The 24,440-nt window shown below is 39.5% G+C and overlaps 1 pseudogene; it reads right to left on the bottom strand.

Annotated features, from left to right (window-relative positions):
* Positions 1-1,711: 1,711 nt before the first annotated feature.
* LOC137004849 (NACHT, LRR and PYD domains-containing protein 3-like) lies at positions 1,712-22,449 on the bottom strand (annotated as a pseudogene).
* Between the last annotated feature and the right edge of the window lie 1,991 nt (positions 22,450-24,440).

Here is a 24,440-nt window from a genome sequence, read left to right as displayed (position 1 = left end):
AAGTCTCTCGATTTCGCTCTGTTCCCCTGAGGCAGTACCCAGTGGTCCCGGTTCAGTCTCTCCCGCCTGCACACTCGCGTTCCTCTCCAGTGCATTTTTTCCCCAAGAGGCATCCGTACATAAAGCCCCCAATAATTCAGTAAACGCTGGCCAATTGGTTCCCAAAATTAACGGATGCCGGAGGTGCGGGTTAACTGCCACCTCAACACTATGCTTTTGACCCCTGAATTGAATAATAACTGGCACCATAGGATATTCCACCACATCCCCGTGCACACACCGCACCCTAACCATGCGGCTTGTATCCAATGCCCCGGACGAAATCAGGCTTTGATGAACGGAGGTTTGGTTACAACCTGAGTCCACCAAAGACTGATAGGTACCCCCCTTGATACTCACAGGTATCTGGTACCGGCCAGCCTGACCAGGGGCAGTCTGCGGGTCGTCCGGGACCCGGATCATTGTCCCCACCTCAATGACAGGAGACCTGTCCACGAAATGCTTCGGGTCCCCGCAACGCCAACAGACCGGCCCAGACCTACCCGCCGCTCTCGTGGCAGAGAGTGGGTTAAATTGTTGGCGCGGAGAGAGGGGAGAAACAGGAGTGGGGTCCAGCCCGACAGCAGACAGTCCCGCCCCCCTGGGCAGGGCTCTAGGTCCAGAAACTGATCCAAGTTCAGTTCCGCCCCGCCCCCGGGGTGGAACACGAGACGAGCCGGGCGGACGAGACCTGGGGAGAGGGACAGGTCTAGAGAGAGAGAGGGGAACAGAAGGAGAGAGAGAGATTGATGGTAAAAGTTCGCCGACCCCTGGGCACACCACCATATGGTCCTCTGCCAGATGGATGGCCGAATCCAGCGATGTGGGCCGGTGGCACTGGACCCACTCGGCCGTTTTCTTCGGAAGCCGAGTGGTAAACTGTTCCAGTACCACCCGATCGATGACTTGCTCCACGTCGCTTCCGTCGGCCAGCAGCCATTTGCGGCAGGAGTCCTGGAGCTGTTGGGCCATCAGGAATGGCCGGCCGGACTCCCCCAGCCCCAATGAGCGGAAGTACTGGCGATGTTGTTCCGGGGTCCGGCCGACGCGCTGTAGGATGGCCCGCTTGAGATCGTCGAAGACCAGGAGGTTCTGTACAGGGAGCTGCTGCGCCGCCACCTGCGCTTCTCCTGATAACAGAGGGATCAGGCGCACCGGCCACTCCCCCCGGGGCCACCCAGAAGCCTCAGCTGATCTTTCAAATAAGTCCATGAAGGCTTCTGGGTTATCCTGTGGCCCCATTTTATTCAGCGGCAGGTGGGTGGGCGCAGCGAGTGTGCTGGTGGTCTTAGCACGAACCTCCTGGTCAATCCAGCTCCGGAACCTCTCGCGGTCTTCCTGCTGGACCTGTATGATGGCCTCAAAGCGGCGCTCCTGATCCGTACGCAGGTCCAGCAGGGCTTGATGATGTTCCTGTTGCATGACCGCGAGGGATGAGATGATCTCCGCAAACGGCTGGGCAGAGGTCGAGTGCATGGCGGCGGCTCCCTTCTTCCTTCCCGGGTTTCGGCACCAGTGTAACAAGTTCAAGTTCGTAGGGAAGGAAGAGGACAGGGTCGACTTTGACTGCTGACTGCGTTTTTATTTCAATAACAAGATGTCCAAACAAAAGTCTGTGCAACGCACAATAAACAATCCACATCCACAGACGGGCTTCACTCCAGTAGTGCTCTCCAGCTCAGTCCCAGTGTTTCTCAGTCAGCAGTCCCTCTCTCTCTCACACACTCCTGCTTCTCCTGGTGTTTTATCCTGTCTCCGTGCCAATTACTGGAATTAGAAACAGGTGTTCGTGATTTACAATTAACCCACTCACTTACCAAGCATCTCCTGACTCTCTCTCCTGCTGCAGACTTCACTGAACCACGCCCTCCCTGCCACAACTGTGTTCATTTGTTTTTAATGAAACAAATGTTATTAGTGAAAAACAACATACAGCTACTACAACTAAAACTAGTACTTTACTATTGTTTTTTTTTTTTTTTTTTTTTTTTGGTAGGGGGTTTGGTTTAGGACTACGCCACTGCTTGTTTTGTGTTTTAGCATCACATTTATAACATTTATAATGTGTTTAGAATCAATGCTCAGAATTGATTTTACAGGGACTTTAATGACATTTTTTTATAATTTTACACCACCTAAATATTATTTCCTTCTAATTCTTATTGTCATTGCAGGCTGGTTTAGCCTATATTCACCAAAAGTGATTGGTGTAGCCTGCTTAAAATAGGACAGCAGGACAAAAACATAGCTGATGACTAAAAATTGTAGTGACATGACTCTAGACATTACTTTGTGAAGACAGTGGCATAATACAGTGACATAATAATACGTTTTTTTTTAGCCATATGAAAACAGTAATCATGTGCATGGGTAAATTGTACCAGCTGGAGATTTTAGGTCTACAATGACCTCTGTTGGTTCTAGTTTAACCTTTAGCTACCTTTGAGACAAATGTTTTTAGTTTTTTTTATACTTTAATCTGAGCGGTACAAGACTTGGCTACTTTTCCTAAGTTTGCTACCTGAACACACAAAAATAAAAAATTGGACTCAATTCAACAATGTTAAGTGGTTGAAAAAAAACCTTCCTTAATCTTGCCTTCATGTACAAAAATGGACACCCATAGGAATAAATTGTAAAAACTGTAACTGTAAATAATTTTTTTTGTTTGTTTTAATTATCCAATAAAAATCAATAAATCCAACACACATACATAGATATAAATGAAGGGGTGAGCCTATACAACATTCTCAATGTGGCAAACACTCACACTCTCACACACACACACACACACACACACACACACACACACACACACACACACACACACACACACGCACACACACACACACATACGCGTACACACACACATACACACACACACAAAAAAACAAACAAAAAAAAACAAGGTTAAATACCCCCTTAAATACCTCAGTACATTTAGTTGACAGCTTGGATTCTGGAGTGCATCAAACAGCAGCTTCACTCCTGAATCCTGCAGATTATTGTTACTCAGATCCAGATATCTCAGGGGGGAGTTTGATGTTTGCAGAGCTGAAGCCACAATTTCACAGCACTGATCAGTGAGATTACAGCCAGCCAATCTAAATACGGTAAAAAATAATTAATTAATTAATTACATACAGACTCAATATAAAAATGTTTGAGAGCATTGTGTGCATTGTCTCATATTTCTGATAAGGTGTCTGCATAGAACATGAATGTAAATATTTACATATTATTTAATAATTAATGTTAAATATATATTTCATAATATATATTATTATATATTATTAATATTAACTATTTAATGATGACAACATCAGATATAGAGTACCTGAAGATACATTATTCATCAATGGCCACATTATCTTGTTTTTTTTCATACTTTTTTTCTGGCAATAGCTCTTGACTGTAAAATATTTATGAATCAGAGTAAGCAATTACAGGTGGATGAAAAGCAATTTTTTTTTTTTTTTTTTTTTTTTTTTAGTGTGACCTGCCAATTCTGATTTTCTAATTTTGGCAGATTCCAATTGTCTGCAGTTACTAGACTAATAAAATACTTAAATCTAAATCTAAATTTAACTTTAACAGATATTTCAGCAAAATTTATATTTTTGCATTTAATATTAATTGTCTCCCTCTCTACCGCGTTCCGTCGGTCTGACGCAGCTTTGAAGTTTGACGCAGACTGTCAGGACGAGCCTTTATGCAAAATGGAAATGCTTGTGTGAATTTGTAACATTTACAGATAAGGATATTGCTGTAGAATTAATGTTTTGCGCTAAGGACGCACCTGCATCTGTCAAAGCACCTGACAAGGCAAGCCATTAGACTAATGCATTAGCTTGAAGATTAAAATAAATAATTCTAATGCTTTGGGCAGCTTGGATCATGTACCTTTCCTGCAGTAGTGTCCTTCACTATTTTTAGATGCATTTTGTTGATAGAAATGCGTTATTCAGTGCTGTAATTTGACACGATTGACAGACGTTTTCTGTGCACGGTGGGCAGACCCAACTAATTGATAATGAGAATCGTTGTCAATGATTTTCATTATCGATTATTATTGATTTTATCGAATAGTTGTTGCAGCCCAAGACAAAACACATGCCTTGCGAGCAGCGGAACTTTTATTATGCCACAGTCGCCGGCGCCGCTTCTGCTTTTCTGGTCATGAGTATTAACACATCTCTATTTATTATATTAGATACATTTGAGTGTGTTGAAAATAATGTTATAATGTTACTCTGTGCATCACTTGGCGGCTGCTGTGATACATTGTTGCACACTGCTGTAAGGTTGACCGATTTTAGAATGTCATTTCAAATGCTGGATGGTTTGTGTTGATAAATGGCATGCAATTAATTTTAAAACATATTGTATGATGGAGAAAATGCTGTAACACTGTTACTTATAAAAAAAAAAAAAAAAAAAAAAAAAAAAAAGCTGCATCTGATTATGCTTTTTTAGTCACTTGACAAAATAATTATGTTAGTGGGGTTTGCAAATGGATCTTGTAGAGGGGGTAAAGATGGGCGCCGCCCTTTCTTTGCCTTTACCTGCAGGACCCAGTGCTTTCAGGAGCATGGAAGCATGCTTTGCGGTTTCCCCTGGTGAAGCGCCGGTACTGCAACAATCTAGTTCTGAGGAATTAGACGTTGTCAGTATCAATGCTTGTGATGTTGAGGACTCGCCAACTCACACAGAAGCTTATGAGGAGCTCATGGATGTTGTGACTACCTGCTGTTGCTAGATTAAACATCAGCTGGCCAACCGAAAAACAAGAAGCTCGTTGGTCCAGTCTATTAGACGAATGCTTCTTAAGGCAGGAACACACCAAGCTGAAGGTCGGCCATCTGGCAGTTTTTGTTTTTGTATTGGCAGTTTTCTCAGTGTGTTCCGCACTGTCAGTCCTTGGTCCTTATCAGGGTTTTTTCGGCCGATTCGAAATGTTGAATCGGCGTCGGAGCTTGACGGTCCACCGGGCCATCTGATCATTCTGAATGGCTGTTCAGATACTGCCACCTGCTGAATCGGAAAGGCATTTCATCTCACACAGGTGCAGAACTGACATGCTACTTGGCCGTCGGCTGTCCAGCGTTGGTCTGGTGTGTCAGGCCAACTTTGGAAAGAGACGCTGCCGATGTGAGCCAACCCCGCAGTCTGCTTTCGTTGCCACTAGTTCGTTGGCGTCAGCTTGGTGTGTTCCAGCCTTTACAATCCAGGTCACAACCTTGCTTGACTTTTTTTTTAAACCTGCCTCAGTCCACAGATATCGCCCATATGAAGTCATTGGGGTTATGGCTGAACACAAAGAAAAGTGTGCTCCAGCTCAGAGAACCTCTTTTCTGGAATTTGGAATTCGGTCTTAATCTCAATTAGGCCTGGGGAGTGGAGACTTCACCCCGAGGTGGAATACTTTGGGAAAGCGGATGTGGATCTGTTTGTGTCTCAAAAGATGACACACTGAGGGGGCCCAACTTATAGGTTCAGGTCCCCTTACAGAGGTAGAGGAGACCATACTCCAATCCAGAGCTCCCTCCACGAGATGGTTATATTCCCTGAAATGGAATGTGTTCTTTTCATAGTCTAGAGGTCGTATGTTGGACCCTGCTAACTTCCCAGTTGGTACAGTTCTGGAGTTCCATCAGGAAAAGTTCTCATCAGGGCTATCCCATCTACTTTGAAGGTGACTGTGGTGGCCTTTTCTGCTTACCACACTCCTTTGGATCGTGCTTCAGTTGGAAGGCACCCATGGGTAACTCACTTCCTCCGTGGTACATTGAGGTTAAGACCTGCGGCACATCAGAGAGTCTTGACTTGGGATTTGGCCATAGTTTTGGAAGGCCTGTCCATGGCTCTGTTCGAGCCCATCGAAGAGGTTCCTGAGAAGTTCCTCACTCTTAAGACTTTGTTCCTTCTTGCTATTTCATCTTTAAAGAGGATTGGAGACCTTCAAGCTCTTTCGGTCTCTCCTTCTTGCTTGGACTTCGCTCCGGGCATGGTTAAAGCCTTCTTGTTCCCTCAGAAAGGCAGCGTCTCTAAGGTTCCCACTAATGTTGCAGGCCCCATTATGCTGCAGGCCTAAATATCTACATATGTAACCTGAGACGTTTTCTGTCTATAAATGTAACCAAACAGTTGTTCCCTTGTCTATTAAAATATGTAATATATTAAAGTGTCTTTGTAATTTCCAACAAAATACAACCGAAAACTGAGGGTAACGCAAATATGACCCAATTTACAGGCAACTCACTCACACGTCCTGAATCCTTGGTTAAAATAACAATTTTCTCACAATTTACAAATAGTTGGAAACATTTGTTATATTGTAAGTACTCAAGTGAAAAAAACAAAAAAAAAAACAAAATATATATATATATAAAACACTGCAATGGCAACACTGGCCTAGTGGTTTTTGGATATTTTACTGACATTTTTTTACATATTGCAGCTTTATGCTTACAAATAAAGTTATAAAACTTATTCAGTCAAGAGAAGAGAATGACTTTCTTTGTCTTTTGCTCTTTTATTAGCATGACAGACTGCAGCGGGAATATGACAACAGGAATATGACATCGCCATCACTCTACGATACATATCGTAACATTTTTGCATCACGAAATATCATACTGCAATATGTCGTTACACTCCTCACAATAATATCTTAACCTGTTAACTTGCATCCCTATTTTGAACCAAATCTAGGACAAGCCACACAATATTGCGTTCAATATCGACGGCGATTCATATCGATATTGAGCGTGATATTGCGTGGCTTATCAGTGAACTACGGCTCTGTCTATTAAATGCCACTCCATTTGAAAGCAGGTGATGGCGATTTAGCGGTAATCAGGGAACCGGCTTTACTGACGAAATGCGCGTGACAAAAGCATTCGATATATCGCCCAGCCCTAAGTGCAAGTATATAACAATTAGTTTGAACAAACTTTGACCTGTGGAGGGCAGTAATACACTTAGCAGTGTCTACACTGCCGGAATTTTAATAGAGAAGAAGAAGAAGAAGAAGAAGAAGAGAGATCATTCAAGACAAGCATTGGTGGTTAAAACGTGTATAATTTTTCTTTTTCTTTTTCTTTTTAGAAAATGACATATCTTTTTGCTATATAAAACCCTTATTCCTTGTCTGGTATTGTTTAAAGCCCTTTGAAGCTGCACTGAAACTGTAATTTTGACCTTCGACCATTTGAGGCCATTGAAGTCCACTATAAGGAGAAAAATCCTGGAATGTTTTAATCAAAAACACTTGGTTCAATTGCCTGGACCGAACCCGAGTTTGATTGCTGCCCCTACTGGACTGTGTTCATATTATATTATTTGGGTCCTACCCACGTCAAAGCAGCAGATGTTTACCTCGTTGCTTAGTAATGACGGCACAGGAGAAGGCGGCAAAATGCCTTGTAAGCACAGAGAACACTGAATGCTTGTCAGATCTGCATCGCACACGTCAGGTCTTAGACTGCAGAAGATATATTGCTGCGGTCACTTTATGTCATTAATCAAACAACAAAATAGGGCAAAATGCTCCATTTATGTGTGTTCCCTTAAATGCAAATGAGCTGCTGCACCCAAGAAGAGGGAGCGTCAAAAGCTCATGTTAGCAGCACCGATTACCTCACACAGACTTACTGATATGTCAGAACTTGTTCAGCCATTTATGTTCAAACCGGAGCTGGACAATGATGGAGAGACTCAAGAAGAAGTGGCAACATGTAGAATCGCAGAATATGGTAGAAATTATATATTTTACAGTATTATATACAGTGATAAAGGCTATGTCAAATAGCTGGATGCCTTAATGCCGATGCTGTTATATCGTAACACCCCTAATAGAGTACATCACACATTATTATTATTATTATTATAATAAAAAAAAATAAATAAAATAATAATAATAAAAATATGTGTAAGTCACACCTCAGTATGTTGAGTTGACAGTTTGAACTCTTCAGTCCATCACAGAGTAGCTTCACTTTTGAATCCTGCAGGTCATTGTCACTCAGGTCCAGCTCTCTTAGGGGGGAGTTTGATGATTGTAGAGCTGAAGCCACAATTTCACAGTGTTGATCAGAGAGTTTACAGTCTGCCAAACTGAAAACAGAGAGGACTTTGATTAAAAGGCTAATGCTTACAGAGCCAGAGAATGCTGCATGAAGATAGATCAGGTATAGTTTAGTTTAATTATGGTTATAACTTGTCATGTTGTCATCTTGCTTTTATGACATTCTATTGCATTTGTGTTACGTACTGTATTGCAATAACATTTTTTATGATTTCTAAAGTGATTTCTTTAAAAGAAAATATCGCTCTTTGCAGATGTTGTTTATGCTCAAGCAGCAACTAAACACGCTAACTAAAGTTAAAAAAGTGAAATCAATTTTTATGTTGGGCCTATATCAGCATAAATAATGTGCCGATGATATTGATGCATCCCTAGTTTTTAATAAAATGTTGTGTTTTTTTGTTGTTTTTTTTTTAAATACATTGTATTAACTGCCTTAGAATTGGGCTTGTTTTATTGGTAGCTTCACTGGTTCTGTTTACAAAGCTTAAAAATATTTATACAACTAATAGTATTAATTTGGTAGAGAATGAATACAATACTCAACTGCAGTAATTTATATTTTATGCTTGTAAATGTCAACACAAACCCAGATAATATTCATCACAATACATCAACTTCTGTCAAATATAAGTGCTGTATGTTCATATTTTCACACTTACAGAACTTTTCTGCAGTTCCTCACAGCAGGTACCAGTCTCCATTGACCCTCTTTTGATTTGAATTTGTACTTTTTAAGGTCAAACTCATCCATCACTTCCTCTGACATCAGGATCATGTTTGCCAAAGTTGAACATTGTGCAAGAGAAAGACTTGTACTTATTGTTTCATTTTTTAAAAATGCCTGCATTTCCTCAACAACAGAATTATTCTTCATCTCAATCAAGCAGTGTGACAGATTCATCCATCTTTCAGGACTGACATTGTTCTTTTGACCTCGTTTGAGGTTGTGGATTATTTTCTTGATGCTCTCTGGGTTGTTCTCTGTGTGAATCAGCAGATCCTGTAAGAGTCTCTGATTGGACTCCAGTGAGATGCCATGAAGAAATCGGAGTAAAAGATCCAGATGTCCATTTTTACTGATCAAGGCTTTATTCATTGCTCCCTTCAGAAACACATCCAGAGAAACATTCTCAAACTGAGTTCTGGACTTTCCTGTCAGGAACATTTTCAGAACTTCACTGTTCTTGTGTAAATAGCAGAAAAACACATAAAGTGCTGCAAAAAACTCCTGAAAGCTCAGATGTACAAAGCTGTAAACCTTCCTGTGATAAATCACAGATTCCTCCCTAAAGATCTCGGTGCAAATCCCAGAATACACTGAGGCGTCAGTGACGTCTATGCCGCTCTCTCTCAGGTCCTCCTCATAGAACATCACATTGCCCTTCATCAGCTGATTGAAAGCCAGTTCAGCAAGTTTCACAATCACGTCTCTGTTGGACTGCAGGAGATTCTCTGGATCTCTATCTTCATACTTCTGGTTCCTCATATTTATTTGAATGAGGAGGAAGTGTATGTACATTTCAGTCAGAGTTTGAGGGATTTCTGCACTCAGATCTTGTTTCAGGATGTTCTGAAGCACAGTGGCTGAGATCCAGCAGAAGACAGGTATGTGGCACATGATGTGGAGGCTTCTTGCTCTTCTGATGTGTGAGATGATTTTGCTGGCTTGATGCTCTTCACTGATTCTCTTCCTGAAATATTCCTCCTTCTGAGGGTCGTTGAATCCCTGAATTTCTGTCACACGGTTGGTGTATTTAGAGGGGATCTGATTGGCTGCTGCTGGTCTGGTGGTGATCCAGATGAGAGCAGAGGGAAGCAGATCTCCTTTCAAGAGGTTTGACATCAGCACACCCACTGATGAAGTCTCAGTCACATCAGAAACTTTCTCACTGTCTGATAACATCAGTTTAATTATGCTTTCATCCAGACCATCAAAGATGAACACAACTGTACATTCATCATAAATCTTTGAGTCCAGATCTTGAAATTCAGGATGAAAGTCCAGCAGAAGTCTGTGAAGACTGTACTGATGATCTTTAATCAAGTAAATGGAAGCACAAACATGAAATCTACATCCTGATTGGCTTTTCCCTCGGCCCAGTCCAGAATGAACTTCTGCACAGAGACGGTTTTTCCAATTCCAGCAATGCCTTTAGTAAGAACAGTCTTGATTTCGTCTTTCTTCTCTCTTTTCCTCTCCTCATATCCTGGTTCAGGTGAAGGATCAAAGATGTCATTGCAGTTGATTGGAGTGTCTTGGAGTGTCTTGTAACTTTTCTCCATCTGTAGCACCTCATGTTCTTCATTCACTCCTTCACTCTCTCCCTCTATGATGTACAGCTGTGTGTAAATCCTGTTCAGCAGCGTCTGATTCTCTTGTAGTTTGATTCCCTCAAATACGCTCTCATATCTGTTCTTCATGCTGGTTTTGTGCTGGTCTTTGACTCTCTGAAGATCATTGTGCACTGGTTGATGAGAATCGAGCTGCAGGGCTGCTTCTGTGTCATGATGACTGATGTGTTTCTGACAGGAGGAGGATGTGCTGGTCTGACAGGACACACATCTGATCTGATCAGCTCTCTCACCTCTGAAAAGACATTAAGAGACAAAAAAAAATAGGATAGATCTTCATCAAATTAGGGACAATATTTTAATTTTCTTATTGGTAAAACATCTTATTTCGTTCTTATTTAATCTTATTTCAAAACATACCACATTTAGAAAAAAAGTGTTCATTTAAGAAGTTATCTACTGTGGCTAATTTATGGTAACACTATTTTGATGGTCTCCTTTAGACATAATGTTAACTATAAGTAACTTTGCACCTAAATGTCAACTATCAGTCATTAGAGTATAAATAGACTTCAGGGGTGTCCAAACTCAGTCCTGGAGGGCTATTGTCCTGCACAGTTTAGCTTCAACCCCAATTAAACACACCTGAACCAGCTAATCTGAGTGTCATAAATATTATATATATATGTCTGAAGAACAATTAATACTGAATCTTCAACAAAACTGTTTCCATGCCAGCGTGATGAATCTGATATTCAACCAGATGGAACTGGATTAAATATTTGACTGTTCTGATCCCAATCTGACTTACGACCCATAAAGCTGCTTGAATCAAAATCATGCACTGTTCATTGTTGGCCAGAGGAAAACTGGCCTCCCAACTGAGCCTGGTTTCTCCCAAGATTTTTCCTCCATTTTTGCCACCTGATGAAGTTTGGGTTCCTTCCCAGTGTTGCCTCTGGCTTTAGCAAAAGTGTCTAAAAGTGGGAATTATGCAATAACAGACACAGCAATGCATCATGTATCACCGTTATGTTTGTAGCGTGATCCATTAAAATATACAATATAGCCTATTTCAATTCAGACGTAGTGGAGTGATACTATCATTACTATTACTCCACTAGGTCTGATCTATATTGTTCGCTGCAAACATGATCTTAAATTTATTAATTATTAATTTACTGTTAATAAATGTGTAAAGTTGCATAAAATGGAAATGCTCAAAATAGGCTAACAACATTACCTCAGATGGATGAATGGTTGGATTCCACAACTGGTAAAATTAAAAATATAAGACAATACAACATTTACTGTAGGAGCCATAAAATTTACTGGTGACTTAATTAAAAAAAAATTCTATTGTTCTATTGCGCTTCTGATTTGGCAGTGAAATTTGACGATTTTGAGTGCGTAAGATGTGAAGGATTCTATGGTCCAGTTAGCATTTTCACCCCATAATGGCGGCCGCGCAACCGGAGCGCCATCTAGTGGCTGTTACCCAAAAAGTATCAGAATGTCGCCTCTTGGGCTCTATACTCTTTTGCTGTGTCCAAAATTGCCCCCTATACCCTCATTCACTATTCCCTACTTTACTTCACTAGTATAGTCCACTTGAAGGAGTCAATGAAAGGAGTGAGTGAATTCGGACACTGAGTGCACCGGAGGGTCTGCCATTTTTGCATAGTTTGTGCTTGCTGTATAATATAATAATTTGAAACGTTGCAAACTGGCAGCTCCAGTAGTAATGAATATTTATGTTGAACTCTGCCATGGAAAATAGCATGTACAAACCTCAATTAAACGATTTAATGATCAATTTAAAAAGGAATTTATACTATGTTGGACCAGCGCGGTTTGGAAAATGAATGGATGCGACTCTCACCGTGCATTATGGGTATTCTCAAGTCGTTGAGCGTGCATCGGCTGTACACTCGTTATTGTGGTGCATTGTGGGATTGAATGAGTGCACTCAACATCGTCCACTATGGTTTCGGACGCCGCTACAAATGGCTGTCCCCTCAAATAGTGCCCTATTTAAGGGTATAGGGGGTGATTTCGGACACAGCATTTGTTTCTAATAGACCTTTATTAGCTGGTTCAGGTGTGTTAATTGGGGTTGGTGCTGAATTCTGCAGGATGGTGGCCCTCCAGCAACAGATGCCAAAGGCTTGGTCAGTTTTTGCTTTCTCTTTGCTTTCTAAATGGCTTAAGCATAAACCTATCGACTCAGCTAGATTTTTGCCCCTTACTCTGTAAACCCTGTACCCTGCGTTCTTTGGGATTATTGATACGTGCATATGTGATAGGCTATATGACAGCAAAGCATCCTTAGCCTATAGTGTTCATTTAAGCACATCCAGACAGAGGGAGCTTTTCGTGGTTGCTAGGGAGGAGGAAATATAATCACAAACTCAGACTCTTTCTTGACCCTTCTCTTGCAGAAGTACAGTCAAAATCCTGCATCTGTAAAGGCATGAGAGGATAATATGTGTCCGCAAAATTTCCACTGACATGTTGAAATATTTCTCAGATTTTAATGCTTCATTTAGCATCACAACAGACATAATAAAATACTCATAGTGAGATACCCTACACAAAAGATTAGGTTATCTCTCACTACTGGCAAATAACCTAACCAAATAAGTAAGCCCCCCGCACTATAATATCATGTATCACAAATCTCACAGGCTGACTATAGGGCGATATGAAAATGGATCATATCGCCCAACACTAGTGCAAAGTAAACCACATTTGGTTTCTGACCATTGAAAATGGGTAAAATACAACACATTGAACTTGAAGCTGAATTGAGATCCCCATATCTATGGGATTTAACCATATATGGCCTTGAAAATGAATATTTCAAAAGAAAAGTTTAAGAATCAATCTAAAATCATATTTAGAAAACTTACTTTTAGAGTTACAGGCATGCAATCTTTGGAAAAGCAATATTTATGGCACTCAGGTATATTCTATGCAATTGTGTTAATAGAAAAACATGAGATATATTTACATTTACATTTATGCATTTGGCAGACGCTTTTATCCAAAGCGACTTACATTGCATTATACTATACATTTGTATCTGAGTATGTGCAATCCCTGGGATCGAACCCATGACCTTGGCATTGCTAGTGCCATGCTCTAACCACTGAGCTACAGGAAAGTAGTTTCAACATTCTTTGTTCTTCAGATATTACTCTTTAAAAGAAAAACAGTATCAGCTATATGCAAAGTGACCCATATTTGGTTTTTGATCACTGAAAATGTGTTCAACTGACCAATTTACTCATGGATCCACATTGAAATCTCCACATCTCTAGCACTGTACTATATGAGGCCTTTGAAGATGAATATACTAAAGCAAATGTCTGTTAAAAATCTAAAAGGATATTAAGATATATAATCAATAATTCTTGAGTTAAAGGCTTGCAAACTAAGCTAAAAAAAAAACAAAAAAACACAAGTAGTGCTTTTTTATTTTATTTTTTTCCATTTTTGAATTGTCACTGTTGGCATATAATGAAAAAAAGATTGCTAAAGTCAACAGATTTAACTAATTGACCAACCAATCCCTGTGTAATAATAAAATAATGATGCTGCCATCTTTCTAAAGACATTTTTACCCCCCTGTAGTTTTACTCTGAATCTCAGGTGAAAATTGTCATTTTGTCCAGTGCAATGTGAGATTGAATGAGTGCACTCAATAACGTCCACTATTGTTTCGGACACCACTACAAATGGCTGTCGCCTCAAATAATACCCTATTTGAGGATATAGGGGGCGATTTCGGATTCAGCCCTGGATTACAGCGGAGAATTCAAACTGCACGCGGCGCGCGAGATAGAGCGGTTTCTGTCCTCAGCGCCTTGATGAGATAAACTTTCTCCACATGGATATATAGACCGGAGCGAGCGTGTTTAAGTTTTTTATGGACCTATTTCATATACTCTAGTGCTCTAAACATGAACCAGCAGCGTGTATGCGCACATATTTCATCACGTCTTCTTCAAATTAAATTTAACGTTATGCAAAGGACACTGAACTGTAGGCCTACGTCTGATCTGGACCGCTATGACACAATGGGTTATTCTGCTACACAGAAGATGATGTAAGTTAATAAATAGACTGACAACTCAAAGAAGAATGGGCAAAAATTTAACTGCTTTATTCTTTCTGTGTTAAACTTACGTGTGTCATTTGTTCAGAGACTGTAGTGCTCTTAAATGTACTGAAAATATCCTTAGACGGTTTAAATGTTCTTCCGTGTTTCTCCCTCGTTTTGGCAGTTTGTTGTTATATAGGGTTCGATTTTTAAAATGCTTAAGGTCCACTTTTTTTTTTTTTTTTTTTTTTCTATCTCCATGGTCATATTTTAATATTCATGTGTCTGTAATGAGTGTTGCAGGTCTGTGTTTTATTGGTTGTTGTCTCCCCACAGCATAATTTTGTGGGGCTCTGTAAACTTGTATTAACTCTAGTGTGGAATTTTTCTACAATATTCACTCATCATGACAGTAAAACAGGGCAATAGTCAATCTACTGCAGTATTTCCTTTCTCAGTCAGTAGAAAATGTGGTTAATGCCCGGTCATGCATAGAAAAAAAAAACAAGAAAAAAAAGTCATATACCGTGAAACCGATATATACTGTGATATATATATATATATACTGTGATATAAATTTTTGGTCATACCGCCCAGCATTAGGTGACATGCAAGTGAAACGTTATTTGTTCAACAGAATGTCTAAAGTGGACCATCGATATAAACTGTAACCAAATTTTTCCAGACATCACAAATTAAGTTCCTGAAGGCTCTTTTCTATGACAATATTGTTTCCTATATACTGTAGATTAACAATGCACAGCAGGAATTTAAAGGCAAATGATGGACCTGTATATGCAAAGGATTGTAGTCATGTACATCCAAAAGATAAATAACAGTGAGAAACACTAACAACAAAGAAAAAAATATATATTTATCAAAGGCCTTGCTGATTCTTTCTTTAAAGTAATGCTCTTTACATCATGATTACTATTACTGTGATGTACTTGTTCTAAAAAGGACATCAGTTGATTTATTATTTCTGGCTAAAGAACTTTAATGCAGAAATAAAACAAGTTTGTTTTGTAATTTTTCTGTACAATCTTGGTTCTTGTTTTAAATGTACCACCCTACATGATTACACTCAGAGAGGGTCAAAGGGCATTTATCAATTTCTGAATTCAGGGGAATGAAACACAGAGTTGCACATGATACTCACACAGAGTCAGAGATCACAGCAGGTCGATCACTGAGATCAGGTGGCAGACCAATGGAGTTTTTACTCTTCATGGACACACAACTGAATCCTGGAGATGATTCACCCCTGAGATCAGGCGGTAAACCAATAGAGTTGTTACTCTTCATGGACACACAACTGAACCCTGGAGATGATTCACCCCTGAGATCAGGCGGCAGACCAATGGAGTGGTTACTCTTCATGGACACACAACTGAATCCTGGAGATGATTCACCCCTGAGATCAGGCGGCAAACCAATAGAGTTGTTACTCTTCATGGACACACAACTGAATCCTGGAGATGATTCACCCCTGAGATCAGGCGGCAAACCAATAGAGTTGTTACTCTTCATGGACACACAACTGAATCCTGGAGATGATTCACCCCTGAGATCAGGCGGCAAACCAATAGAGTTGTTACTCTTCATGGACACACAACTGAATCCTGGAGATGATTCACCCCTGAGATCAGGCGGCAGACCAATGGAGTTGTTACTCTTCATGGACACACAACTGAATCCTGGAGATGCTGCTCTCTTTCTCTTCTTGCTGATGATACTGAGAAAAAGGCATCAGAACTTAATATTGCTTCTTTAAAGTTGATCTGTATTATCTACTGAATGAAAACACAATAAAAAAAAGTTTTATTCTAAATTTATGCATTCTTTTTATATATCAACACTTGAATAAGTTTCATTATTTAAAAAAAGCCAACATGAGCAAAAAGCTGAGAAAATTCAGAATGATGATCAAAGCCTAAATGGAGTAGATAAAGTCCATCAACACCCCCAAAGCTTCACAGTCCTACAGCTCATCCTGGGTTGATTTTTCATTCAGTAACATTAAGCAGTTTTGATTTATATGTTGTTGGTAAAGTTTGTGATCATGTTATTTTCGATATGCATCTGCGAACATATGTGTGAAGAGCAGGGCGGGCGAGAGCCATGAGGGAACAGCGCGAGGCCTCAAATCTCTCACGGAGGAGCTCCGGAAGCATAAAAGGGGAGCGACGAGAGAGGACCAGGCCTGGACTTTATTTTATGTTCTGTTATGTTTGTGTGACCGGCAGCTGTCCGTGAGGAACTGCAGGCATTTTACTTTCGTTTTGGTATTTGTTTATTTTACATATTAAACTTTGTTTAAATGTTCACCGGTTCCCGCCTCCTTCTTCCCGTATTTACGAACTGTGTTACATATGTCAGTGTTGTAGTCGAGTCACCAACTGTTGAGTCCGAGTCGAGTCCCAGTGTTCGAGTCCGAGTCCAAGTCCGAGTCACCAAAGAAGAGTCCGAGCAGAGTCCAAGTCGAGTCATGATTACCAGAGTTCGAGTCCGAGTCGAGTCTCGAGTCCGGGTCGAGTCTCGAGTTTAAAATTAAATTTAAAAATACTAAAAACGTAAAAATCAATACGATATGCCGAGAGAGAGAGAGAGTGTGTGAGTGAGAGAGAGAGAGAGAGAGAGCGCTTATGAGTGAGTGACCGAGTGATTTAGCGTGAGTGCGTTTGTATGTGTTCAAGTGAATGTGCGTGTGTGACGGCACACGACTGGTCAGAAAGCAACGTGTAACGTTAGTCTGACATGTTTCTTGTCCACTACACCACAGGATTTTAGGAGTCAAAATTGCGTCATCCATCTGACACAGTGACCATAGCCCGCGAATCATGCACGAGCGTAAAGTGAGTGACGTCAGTGAGTGTGTTGTCAAGAGAGCGAGCGGTAGCAGTGTCTGTGAGGGGAAAAAAATAGATCCCGGCCGGTCTTGGGCACGAAACCTTATATAATATTATATATAAACTTAAATAATTTTTTATAACATATTTAGTCAAAAACAACGTGATGAATGCTCAAGTCTGATTTTATATATCCTCGAGTCCGAGTCCAAGTACGAGTCATCAGTCCGCGAGTCCAAGTCGAGTCACGAGTCCAGAGAATGGAGTCTTCGAGTCGGACTCGAGTCCAAAGAATAGTGACTCGAGTCCAGGACTCGAGTACTCCATCACTGACATATGTTATCACTTGTTTCTGCTTCTTCACCAATGTTTTTGATCAGGAGATACTGTACTCTTTCAGAAGATGTGTAATTGCGCCCCCTACTGTATAACAGAGAAAACGTGTGTTTTATAGATGCTTTTCTCATCAGTCTCTACTAAAGATCTTCCAAGGGACTGATGAGGCTCCTGCTGCAGCATGATATATATATTAGGTGAATATTGCTCCAAATCCTTAAAATTCATCTGCATTAAAAGTAGGGCTGTGATGATTAGCGCATAACCACATTTTTGCTGATGAACATTAAAGGAGTGCATATGGTGTGTGATATGAACTATAAAAACAATAATCATTGTTTATCATAATTTACTGTCTTCTGTCTTATGTTCAAGTGCTTCTGGACATATAGGACATATAGGCCAAACATATAGGCCTAGGGGATTTATTTTGTGCAAGTGTCTAATTATTATTAATTAACCGCTAGGTTCCATTACTTGTGATGTCTACAGATAATGTTCAACTAAAATATATTGTTAGAATCTTATCAATTAATTATGATGTTAACACCCAACATTCTTGATTTTCTTGTTATTTATTAAATCCAGGCACTTGGTTGATGAAACATTGATTAAAATTAAGATACAATTTATACAAAATGAAATTCACTTTAAAGAAAGGCTTACTACAAAACAAAACGTAATGAAGTGGTCAAAATCATGTCTGACCCACTGCATGTCTCCTGACATATTGCGCATCTTATTAGCCTATCTTAGTCATGCTGTTCACTTTTCACAATCAAAGTAAATGAAATTTAAAAACTAATATTAGGCTATAGCCTCATATTTCAACATAAATATGAAACTACACCGTGTTCCAAATTATTATGCAAGAGACAAATCAGTAAGATTTCTGTACAATAAACATTCAGATTTTAGTTTTTCTAAGAAAATGTTTGTTCGTTTATTTATCCATGTCTTTTTAGATAACTGGTATCAACCTCAGACAAAATAATTTGCCAGATCAATGGAAACTCTACTTAGAGGTCGTTCCACATTATTAAGCAAGACACAGTTCTCATGCAATATGGGGAGGAAGAAAGATCTATTTGAAGATGAAAAGCATGAAATGGTGCAATGTTGTGCAAAAGGCATGAAAACAACTAATATTTTGTGAAACTGAATGGAGATTATCGAATTATCATAAGATTTGTGAGTGATTTAGAGCACAGCAGAACTCGGTCAGATAAAGGCTTATTAATGAAAGTTCCTGTCAAAAAATGTATTGTATTAAAAGGGCAGCTATAAAAAAAGCCAGTGTCGAGCAGCAAACAGGTATTTGAAGCTGCTGGTGTCTCTGGAGTCTCAAGAAGCTCTCCATGCAGGCTGCCAGTTGTGCTTAAAGATGCATTTTAGCCACCACTAACCAAACCTAACAAAGAGAATAAAAATCACATTTCAAACCAATATTATATCCTGAGATGCACAATTCCTGACTCTGCGAGTGTTAGCGCTGCTAGGGTGTTTCTAATACAACAGCTAAGGGAGTAATGGCAAATTTGACATATTTCTCGCTTCTGACCAGTGTAAGCAATCTTTCTATATTTTTGGAAAGTCGTAAAAATTACATATAACAAACAAAACATAACTATTCATTTTGTGGAATATTTTTAATTGTTTCCTCAAAGTACTATTGTATAGGCGTAATTTGCGGTTAACTGCGTGATTTGTTGCTTCTTCGCTACAGTAAGAAAAAAATCCCATACCGTCACAGCCCTAATTATGTCTTTTGACCTGTTTGGATATTCAAAATTTTGGTTACACGAGACATGATACGGATTTCAGTATGTTGTACTATATATTTTAACATACCTTCAGATGTTTAGTCGTGTTTATTTCGTGTTGTAACTGATCTCAAATATGCTTGTTAGATCAGATGTCGTATATGATGACAAAAAAGCATACATACAGGTGTGTTTTCCATGCCGCAATTGCACATCATGTTCTTCTATTCTGGGGTGCAAAAGCTTTATGTGCCTTTTCCATATAAATTCATGTATAACATGTTCAAGTAATAATGTGATTTACCTACTCCAGTGTTCATGTCCACTGGGCTATGTCGGAAAAACATCAAGACCTTTAAGGGTCTGAGTTAGTGAACATAAATCAGCTATTCGCAGACACGACGTAACCTCTCTGATTGCCAGACATTTCATTGAATCTAATCATCGTATTGAACAACTCACTTGTGTAGGTATTGAGATGATAAAGAATTCTCGCCGTGGTGGCAACATTGTGAATAAACTTTCGAGAAGAGAAGCTTTTTGGATGTTCAATTTAAAAACTATGTCCCCTGTAGGTTTAAATGAAGACTATGACCTCTCTTGTTTTTTATCATTTTTATTTTTCATTTATTTATTTATTTAATTTATTTATTTATTTATTTCCTTTGGGTACAGTGTTTATGAACGTCTTGCTGCCTGATGTGTTATTGTATCCCATTTATATTTTCTTTATTATTGACGGGGCTATTCTGGTGTTTATTTTTGAAAGATCTATTCTGGTGCCTTGGGAATCGTTGTATATCTTGTCAGATACGTGATTTACTCTTGTCATTTTTTTAATTGTGACCTATTATGGACTTGAACTGAAGTTTGGACTAATTATCTGATTGTTTTAATCATGATTGAAAACATCTGTGGATTTAGAGTGCATTTTCTATATTATTATTGAGAGTGAATGAAATTCTTACACTGACGAAGACGAAGAGCCGAAATGTTTGTCAATTTATCTCCTGTGTACTTCAAGAATTAAAAATTTAATTTATCTTGGCAAAGTTAAATAACAAGAGTTCAGTACATGGGAATGACATACAGTGAGTTTAAAACTCCATTGTTTCCTCCTTCTTATATAAATCTCATTTGTTTAAAAGACCTCCGAAAAACAGGTGAATCTCAACATAACACCGACTGTAACCTAACAGTCGGGATCATTAATATGTACGCACCCAATATTTGCATATGCCAACTAATGTTCAAAGCATTACACATGGGCAGGCTGTCTGGATGTGCACAGCTGAATCACCAGACTAGGTAAGCAAGCAAGAAAAATAGCGAAAAAAATAAAATAAAATAAAAAAATAAAAATAACTGACATGATCCAAGATAACATGATATTTTTAGTGATATTTGTAAATTGTCTTTCTAAATGTTTTGTTACCATGTTGCTAATGTACTGTTAAATGTGGTTAAAGTTACCATCGTTTATTACTGTATTCATGGAGACAAGAGAGCCGTCGTTATTTTTATTATTAAACACTTGCAGTCTGTATAATTCATAAACACAAGTTCATTCTTTATAAATATCTCCAACAGTGTGTAATGTTAGCTTTAGCCACAGAGCACCATCAAACTCATTCAGAATCAAATGTAAACATCCAAATAAATACTATACTCACATGTATGCAGCATGCATGACGAACACTTTGTAAAGATCCATTTTGAGGGTTATATTAGCTATGTGAACTTTGATTATGCTGTTCAAGGCAAGCGCGAGCTCCGGGGTGGAGAGCACGAGAATTTAAAGGAGCAGCAGCATGAATCGGCTCATATTTAATGATGCCCCAAAATAGGCAGTTAAAAAATATATATATATATATATATATATATATATATATATATATATATATATATATATATATATATATATATATATATATATATATATTTTAAAAAAATCTATGGGGTATTTTGAGCTGAAACTTCACAGACACATTCAGGGGACACCTTAGACTTATATTACATCTTGTAAAAATACGTCCGATGGCACCTTTAAAGTTACCAAGCTCTAATCAGTGTTTTCACGATAGTGGATATTCATATCCGCTACAAGAGCTTATTACGGCTCGAGCAGATAAATGCTGGACGATTCAGTTGCTTGGTCATAAACTAAATAACTCCCTATAAATTAATTATTTAATTTGAGCTAATTTTGGTCCTTTCCTTACAATTTCATAATGTGATTTTCCCCGCACTTTCAATTCCTTTTCTTCAATGAAAGGTTAGATTTTTTTCAAACTTTATGAATTAAAGATCAAAAGGATAAACAATGCAGATTAATTTTTTTTACAGTCATCTTTGATCATATTTACCAAGGGTGCCAATAATTCTGAGCACAACTGTAAATACTACATGAAGTAGTAATGATGTAATGATATTTTGTTCAACATTAAAATTTTTCAAATTCCACACGTGTAATGGCGGGTACGTTAAAAATTTTAATATTTAAAACTGTTACTCAATCATAGCAGTGGGCGTTTATTTCCATGTCTTGAATGTGGCATGCCTATCAAAACAGAGGATTTCAAAGAGAGGAGTGGATCTCAGAGACACACTTTAAGATTGTGGTTTAAAGAGAATTCCATTTATTCAGTGTTGAAAAAATCATTGTGATGATCTAAGCTTAAAGCTCATACTTCACATGAAAAGTAAAAAACTCCTGATAGACCCTTTGTGGGTGGCCAGCATCCCTTCATTTTGTCTTTATAAAGTGATTTACTTTTCAGTGAAATAAACCTCAGTGAGTGATTCACGATGATAATTAGATAATTTCACTTCTACTACTCACACAGAGTCAGAGTTCAGAGCAGGTCCATCACTGAGATCAGGCGGCAGACCAATGGAGTTCTTACTCTTCATAGACACACAACTGAATCCTGGAGATGCTGCTCTCTGAGTGTGAACAGAAGCCTCCTTCATTTTACAGGCAGGTTTCTGCTTCTCTTCCTGCTAGATAATTTGAGGCCTGTATGTGGAGGAAGAGAACAGTAATTGGATATCCTTTTTTAATAGTTCCACTAACAGACTTCACTGAGTGCTTCAATATGTGATTTTACACATTTATAAAAAAAACTGGATTCATTTAATGAGTTTTAAATTAAACAGCACAACCCCCTACAATCATTAGCTATTTTTTTTAATTAAATTATTCAGGAAGTACCTCCTATTTTAACGAATATCTAAATTTGAGGAGTCCTAAATGGGGTTGGTCTTGTGTTGGTCTTTTCACAGATGAGACTCTGGCACAGGTAAGGTTCAACCATGGCTGCTTTCTGGGGACTCTCTCTTTTTTTTTTTTTTTTTTGCAGTAGTAGTAGTGGTAGGAGCATGGTTAAATGGTTAGTTCACCCAACAATGAAAATTCTGTCATTAATTACTCACTCTCATGTCGTTCCACACCTGTAACAAATTAAGATCTTTTTGATGAAGTCTGAGAGGTTTTCTGAGAGGATGAACACACATGCGTCGTGAAGCTTTCGTGAACGAACGTTGCAGATCAGTATTTTTGTAAGTAAAGTGGTGTAGCGTCTGGACTAATCAGGCACACAACATTATTCAATATATATAATGAATTCCCTATGAACTCACTTTATCAAAGCTCTGTGAACCCATCCCCCTAAAACTGCAACTAATTGTTATTATTGAAAAATTAATTTGCAACTAGCAACTTAATTCACATATGACGTACTATTATAGGCATCTTTCTTCAGCACTCTCAGGCTGATGTGCTGCTTGACTGGCTAGCTGTTCAATGGTTTGAGGAAAATATGCCTTTTTATTGTTTGAGGCACTTTTCAAAAGGTGCTAAAAGTTGCCAAATCAATTTTAAAACAGTCGATTTCTTCAACGACGCATCGTATGGTAGTAAAGCAGCGAGTTACGCACCCTAGGCCGCACTTCAGCTGTTTATTTGGGTAAGATTTGTGCCAAAGAAAATATGCTGACTGCGGTGGTGCTTAAAAGCCCTTGAACATTAGCCTACATATAAACGTTATTCCTAAGGCACCCTCAACCATGATCGATGCTTTGTTCCTGTTAGGAGAAAAAAACAAAAACAAAGTGTAACCATTTTCAGCCATTTTATAAGTGGCCGTTTCCACCGTGAAGTATCACGAGTACCAAGTCTATCGACAAACATCAACATGTCGTTTGACAAAAAACAAGTGTATTTAGGCGTATATGATCAGTATTACAGCTATGAAAAAATAAAACGAACTCACCCTAACATGTAAAGTTATTTTCTGATTCTGGATCCTCCGCAATGGCACATAGTCATCTGATATGACTGCTTTCGGTTTCACTTATAGAGACAGAGCGCAACGCGTCATAGTCTGAAGACCACGCCCACCGGGGGGGGAAACAATGAAGTAGGGGCTGTAGAACCCTGACCTCAAATCGGCTGGAGGGACCGGCTCTATCGCGTCCTTCACCAGTAGGACTGCGATCTCCGCACACAGAACATGGGCATCGACATCTTTCACTGAAGTGAAGAGGACGCCCCTGAACTTGGGGGGATGCCGGGCGAACTGAATCGCATAGCCGAGCCTGATGGTCCGGAGGAGCCAGCGAGACGGACTGGGGAGCGCTAGCCAGGCTCCCAGAGACCGCACCAGCGGCACCAAGGGGACCACCAGCGTACCCGCCGCGGGGCAGCGAGGTGGAACGCAGGGACGCGGCCCGGGAGGCTCTCTGTGTGAGGCGGCCAGAAGCGGGGTCACAGTGTGCTGTGCAACACTTACCTGCTTCCACGGGTGGACAGAGGGAGCAGTCGAGGATTTGCTTACCTACTACTCGCTGCTGTCCGCTGGCGACAGAAGAGGTGGATGAGAGTGGTGAGGTTCTAGCCCTCCCACTGCTCTCCGAGCCCTCTTCGGACCCGGAGATAAAGGAAACTGCTCTTTTATTGAAAA

Source organism: Chanodichthys erythropterus, chromosome 3 (assembly GCF_024489055.1).
Source record: "Chanodichthys erythropterus isolate Z2021 chromosome 3, ASM2448905v1, whole genome shotgun sequence".
Taxonomy (NCBI): domain Eukaryota; kingdom Metazoa; phylum Chordata; class Actinopteri; order Cypriniformes; family Xenocyprididae; genus Chanodichthys; species Chanodichthys erythropterus.
This window is presented reverse-complemented; position numbering and strand designations above follow the sequence as displayed.